The following is a 6,943-nucleotide window of genomic DNA, read 5'->3' as shown; positions in this document are numbered from 1 at the left end:
CTGTAAGGGGCACTATCTTTACTTACTGATAGGACGTTAAAGCGAATTGTCATCACTACCTCGATTGATGTCACGATTTACTTGACCTCAGTTAATCTCAGCTGTGACCTTGTTGGCTCAATGACCCACGCTTGTATGTGAGATCAATCTACTGTGCTTATTTTCAGAATAACCGCATTACTTGATGGGTTAACTTTCTAAACTAAGTTTCAGATAGATATAGTCATGTCTACAGCATTACTTACATATCTATCTAAAATTACCCGCGTATGTCACTTGAAATAACCTTTTTCTGCACCTAAATCATGTCAAATCATCTATACAATCTACTTCAGTTAGAAAATCTAGTTTTACGACAACAATGCAAGATTTATAATTAGAAATAATGCAGGAATATCCTAGGCGTCGTTTTACATGGGACTCTGTGAACTTTGAACCAGAGTACGATAATAGATGAAATGCTGGAGATACAGTGATGTACAAAAGTTTTAACACGCCCAGAGTATTTTATGGTACATAATTCAACTTCTTTGAGAACTTTTTTGTCTAAAATAATTTCTATATTCAAGAAGATTACCTAACTATAAGGTAAATACTCCAAAGGAAATCATACTGAGTTTGCGAGAACTGGAGTGTGGGTGAGAACTTTTGTTCGTGACTGTACTTAGTGGAGTTCTTTGCCTGGTGAGTCTGCATCAGTGATGGACAAGATGCGAAAGATGACGGACACGCGGCTCGGAGACGACCTAAATTTTGAAGCAACTTTTCAAGCCATCTTCTCCTTTCTTCAACAAATTAGGCTCTGCCTCGTTTATCATCATCCGTCCAGATAGTCGTCGTTGTCGTCGTTGTCGTCGTCGTTGTCGTCGTCGTCGTCATCGTTGGTTTATTCTCTTCAACTTTGACTCCCTTTCCAACTTATTTCTTCTTCGTTGTTTTTTTCGCGTATTTCTATTTTAGCGTTCTGTATCGCATTTGCCTCGTGATTCCTTGTCTACGAGACGCAAATTAACGTTTCCTTCAATTTTACTCCTTCCATCTCAATTCCGACGCCATTTTCTTGAATCCAAAAACTCTTTCTCTGGCGTTCTTCATTTCCTCATTTTCTTTTCATTTCCATTTGATGTCCTGTCTTGTCCTTCACTGTCTTCTTCTTTGTATTTCACTTCTTTTAAAAACTCGAACTTATGTTTGACATGTTCCAGTCTTCTTGTCGTTTCGTTGTTGTCTTATCTTTCTAGTTTCTGGTTTTCTTATCTGTGGCCATACATTTCTTGTCACCATAACCTCATTTAGCAGAACCACATCCCACAGTCTCGACTGATTTATATGTTTAACTTGTCAGTTTAAACACACACTACTCTGCGTGTCTACGTGAGTATGCATATGTATATTTGCGTGTATGTGTGTGTGTATGTGTGTGTGTGTGTGTGTGTGTGTGTGTGTGTGTGTGTGTGTGTGTGTGTGTGTGTGTGTGTGTGTGTGTGTGTGTGTGTGTGTGTGTGTGTGTGTGTGTGTGTGTGTGTGTGTGTGTGTGTGTGTGTGTGTGTGTGTGTGGGCGTGTGTATGTATGTGTGTGTGATATACCACAGTCCTGTACTTCATCTGTGTGTGCGTGTAAGGTCATAGAAGTACCCATACATCGATCAAGTATGACCTCTGAGCTCGCTTCCGGGATGGTAATAGCTGTCGATCACGATTCCAACACGTAATCCAAGACCATGGTGAATCACACACACACACACACACACACACACACACACACACACACACACACACACACACACACACACACACACACACACACACACACTCACACACACACACACATACACACACACACACACACACACACACACACACACACACACACACACACACACACACACACACACACACACACACACACACACACACACACAACTCCCTATATTGTGTCTGTGTCTCGGACTGTCTGTGTCTGTGTGTCTTCCTGTGTTCCTGTTAGATGCTTCGTCTGTATTTGCTTGCTTTTCTTTCTATTTATGTTTGTTTATCTGCCTGTGTCTCTCTGTCTGTCTCAATTTCTATCTCTATTTCTGTCTCCATTTCTCGCTTCAATTCTCTCTTCATCTCTCTCTCTCTCTCTCTCTCTCTCTCTCTCTCTCTCTCTCTCTCTCTCTCTCTCTCTCTCTCTCTCTCTCTCTCTCTCTCTCTCTTCCTGTGGAAATGTGTATGTGTGTATGTTTGCGTATGCTTGTGCATGTGTGTGTGTGTGTGTGTGTGTGTGTGTGTGTGTGTGTGTGTGTGTGTGTGTGTGTGTGTGTGTGTGTGTGTGTGTGTGTGTGTGTGTGTGTGTGTGTGTGTGTGTGTGTGTGTGTGATTCACCATGGTCTTGGATCACGTGTTGAACTCGCAATCGACAGCTCTTTCCCTCCTGGAAGAGAGCTCAGAGCTCATATATGACCGATCTTTGGGTAATGCTGTGACCTTACCCGTGTGTATGTGTGTGTGTGTGTGTGCGTGTATGTGTGTGTGTGTGTGTGTGTGTGTGTGTGTGTGTGTGTGTGTGTGTGTGTGTGTGTGTGTGTGTGTGTGTGTGTGTGTGTGTGTGTGTGTGTGTGTGTGTGTGTGTGTGTGTGTGTGTGTGTGTGTGTGTGTGTGTGTGTGTGTGTGTGTGTGTGTGCGCGCGTGCGTGTGTGGGAGCGAACATTAATATCAAATATTTGCGCCAGTATTGTTTCACTCTAATGATATTCACATTATTTGTGTTTTTGTTTTCATCGCTGCCTACTTGCAGCTTGCTCAAGTGCCTTTGTTTTTTATCTCTGGATTTATATTCTTCACTGTTTTTCTTCCAAAAAAATGTTTGTTTTAAGATTTAGTGTTAACATATCTGCTTTTGTACTTGCTTGTTTACAACTCTTGTGACCTTAATATTTGTGAATTGTTTTATGTATACCTGTGTGTGTGTGTGTGTGTGTGTGTGTGTGTGTGTGTGTGTGTGTGTGTGTGTGTGTGTGTGTGTGTGTGAGAGAGTGTGTGTGTGCGTGTGTGAATATGTGTGTGTGTGTGTGTGTGTGTGTGTGTGTGTGTGTGTGTGTGTGTGTGTGTGTGTGTGTGTGTGTGTGTGTGTGTGTGTGTGTGTGTGTGTGAGAGAGAGAGAGTGTGTGTGTGCGTGTGTGAATATGTGTGTGTGTGTGTGTGTGTGTGTGTGTGTGTGTGTGTGTGTGTGTGTGTGTGTGTGTGTGTGTGTGTGTGTGTGTGTGTGTGTGTGTGTGTGTGTGTGTGTGGTTGATACGTTCATGTATATGCATGGCTGTGTATATCTATTCATAAAATATGATTTTTTTCTATCTTCTATAGCTTGTAATAATTTATACTGATTTAGCTTTGGCTAACTCTAGTTAATCCAATTTTGCTCATTTTCATGTCATGGAGTTAGCGTAGGACCTAATAATCATTCCTTTTGGACACTGATAACCACCACTAACCCAGGCTACCTAATGGGCACACGTCACCTTGTGGCCCAACTACATTTCTCCACTCAACTCCAATCGACTCCGTCAGTGGCCACATGGGAGGCGGCCTTCTCTTCCCGTGGCCCACTTGGCCACATTTTCTTGCTCGTAATCTCTGTTCACCTTTTTCCCCTTCGAAGACGTCGTCACTCATTCGCAGAGGTTCCTGAGGGCTTTGTCCTTCTCTCTCTTTGGGAGATACCTTTCGCTATCACCTGTCTTTCCAAATATCCTCTCCCTTCCACTCCTCCAACACTCCCCCCTCGGAGGAACGCCGGACACACGGCGAGGAGACGCGACGAAACGGGACGGGAAGTATTTCTATTCTTATTTCACTTGACAAACAAACAATCGTGTCTTCAGTTCCTTCACATTTTTTTTTCTTTTTCCATCTTTGTCCGTCTGTCTCTCTGTCAATTATAGTCTAATGCCAGTCGACTGGCTTTTATCTTTCTATGCCTCCTTTCAGCCTTCGTTATTTCACCTCATAAGTCTTATTTCTCGGTATTCGTTGAACATTTCGCTCTTTTTCCTGTGTATCTACGTTTCGTAAAGACTTTTCTTTCCCTTTTCTTTGCATATTTTCATATAATCCTCTCTTCATTGATGTCTACGTTACTCTCTTTATATACTTTATATACTTTATGTACTCTTCCTTTATATACTCTTTCCTCTTCCTATTACCCTTTACCATTCCCCTCTCTTCCCCCTCTCTTTTTTCTCTTGTCATTCGTCTTTCTCAATTATCTCTTCTTATCTTTGCCCCTCTTTCTCCCCCACACGCTCTCTCTCTCTCTCTCTCTCTCTCTCTCTATCTATCTATCTATCTATCTATCTATCTATCTATCTATCTATCTCTCATCCCCCCAACACACACATGCAGAGGAATAGCATTGTTTTTATATATAGCAAATGGGGCCAGATTCTTAATGTCTATCGGTTTCCCCACGTACCTCCCTAAGAAGAGTTCTAGTGCACTAGAAATTGCTTAATTATTCTGTGTTTCAATTCAATCCTGTTGATTCTACTCGGTACATGAAGGAGAAATGTGAATCAGTAAACAGTGTTTCATAAACTGTGAAAAACCTGAGATATCGGTAAGTATTCAAATACGACATAGAAAATGCGAAAGAAATGAGGATAAAATGTGAGAGGAGCTACAATCCATAGCAAATGCAAGAAACGTTTGTCATTTGCAAACGTGTATAAACAAAACGCAATAATATTCTTCTAAATTGACAAAAGTTTAAATTAATAAGATATTGTCTGCTTGATAGCAGGTCCACTAATATGCAAAATGTTTAAACAGTCAAAGGGTTTCAGTACATGCAGATGAACGTAAAGTTAAGGAAAGAAATCGTAGGTAAAAGAAACAGGGAGAAGCTAAGAGACTTGTGGGTCAGCACAGGGCATTGGTAAACATTAGACTGTCGACTTGGCCGGCGAAGTACTGTGTACTAAAGACCCTGGGAATGACCATTCTTTGCACAGTACAGAATTAAGCAATGTACTTTTACAAGTATAAATATCTTTCTTGGTGAATATTTACCTCTATATAGAGTAGCTGGTTAGTATTAGAATATAGTGCTTACAAATACCAATAATCCAGTAGTATAAAAAGGTTTATCTATAAAACTAGGTTAATGGGCCAGGACTCCTAACTGTGCAATCTTGACCCCAAATAAACTGGGTAGTTAACTTCGACAGAATCCTTTGAAAATAAATTCGTAAAATTCGAGGCTAAAGCAAAGCTACATTTCTGCACAACTAGACGCTAAGTACTGGCATTTGTATAAAGACTCGACAGTTTATGACCACAAGAGCACAACATAAAATGAGCGAAGGACTGTCGAAGAGCGGGCTACTGTTTAGGGAAGAGGAGAGAGACGCGTCGACTCTTGTCAAGATACGTTCGACATGTTGGGACACGTTTGTGCAAATTGGAACACAGCACATAGATATGTTGTTCAATCTGTAGCATACGTGAACTTGTTTTGTGTCATCCAAAACGTGATTTCTATTATATGTTGTTATTGTTTTTATTATTATTACTATTATAGTTAATGTCATTGATATTACTATTACTGTTATTGTCATAATCATTATCATTATGGTTATTGTTATTATTCTTATTATTGTTTTTCTTTTTATTATATTGTTACTATTATGTTGTCATCATTATTCTACTATGATTTATTATATTATAGATTATATTATACTCTGTTATATGATTACGTTATTATTGTTATTATTATTATAAATTATTATTATTATTATTATTATTATTATTATTATTATTATCATTATTATTATTATTATTAGTTTTATCATTATTATTATTATTATTATTATTATTAATATTATTATTATTATTACTATTACTATTACTATTATGATTATTATTATCATTATTATTGTTGTTGTTATTATTATTATTATTATTATTATTATTATTATTATTATTATATTACTGTTATTACTAATATGATTATTACTATTACTATTATTATTACTATTATTATTATTACTATTATTATTATTATTATTATTAATTATTATTATTTCTAATTATTATTATTATTTATTATTATTATTATTATTCATCATCATCATCATCATCATCATCATCATCATCATCATCATCATCATCATCATCATCATCATCATCATCATCATCATCATCATCATCATCATCATTATTATTATTATTATTATTATTATTTCTATTATTATTATTATTATCATTATCATTATTATTATTATTATTATTATTATTATTATTATTATTATTATTATTATTATTATTATTATTATTATTATTATTATTATTATTATTGTTATTATAATTGTTATTATTATTATCATTATTATCATTATTGTCATCATCATCATTATTATTATTATTATTATTATTATTATTATTATTATTATTATTATTATTATTATTGTTGTTGTTGTTGTTGTTGTTGTTGTTGTTGTTGTTGTTGTTGTTGTTGTTATTACCATTATTATCACTATAATTATTATTGCTATAACTATTATCATTATTCTATTATCATTATTATATATATATATATATCACATCAAATTATGTTATACTTTATTATATCATCACATTATATCATTATCATATTAGTAGTAGTAGTAATAGAGGGTTGGGTAGAGTGAGAAATATTATTGGGATGGTTTGGATGCATGGAAAGAACGAGTAAAGAAACCTTAGCAAAATAGGTGTAGAAAGTAGAGGTGGATGTAGTGAACTCGAAGGTACGACCGAGGATGAGGTGGATGGATGGGGAGAAAGGAGCTTTGAGCAAGAGGTTAATGTCTGTTGAGCAAGGAAGGAAGAAGGTAGAGGATATGTGTAAGTGGAGGAGGGCTGTGTATGATTTATATTTTAATGTAGCCCGAAGGGATTTCTCCCCGTCTTCTCTACTTTCCGC

This window comes from Oratosquilla oratoria, chromosome 10, assembly GCF_046742065.1.
Source record: "Oratosquilla oratoria isolate Oo_2021 chromosome 10, ASM4674206v1, whole genome shotgun sequence".
Lineage (NCBI taxonomy): Eukaryota > Metazoa > Arthropoda > Malacostraca > Stomatopoda > Squillidae > Oratosquilla > Oratosquilla oratoria.
Note: the sequence above shows the minus strand (reverse complement) of the source record.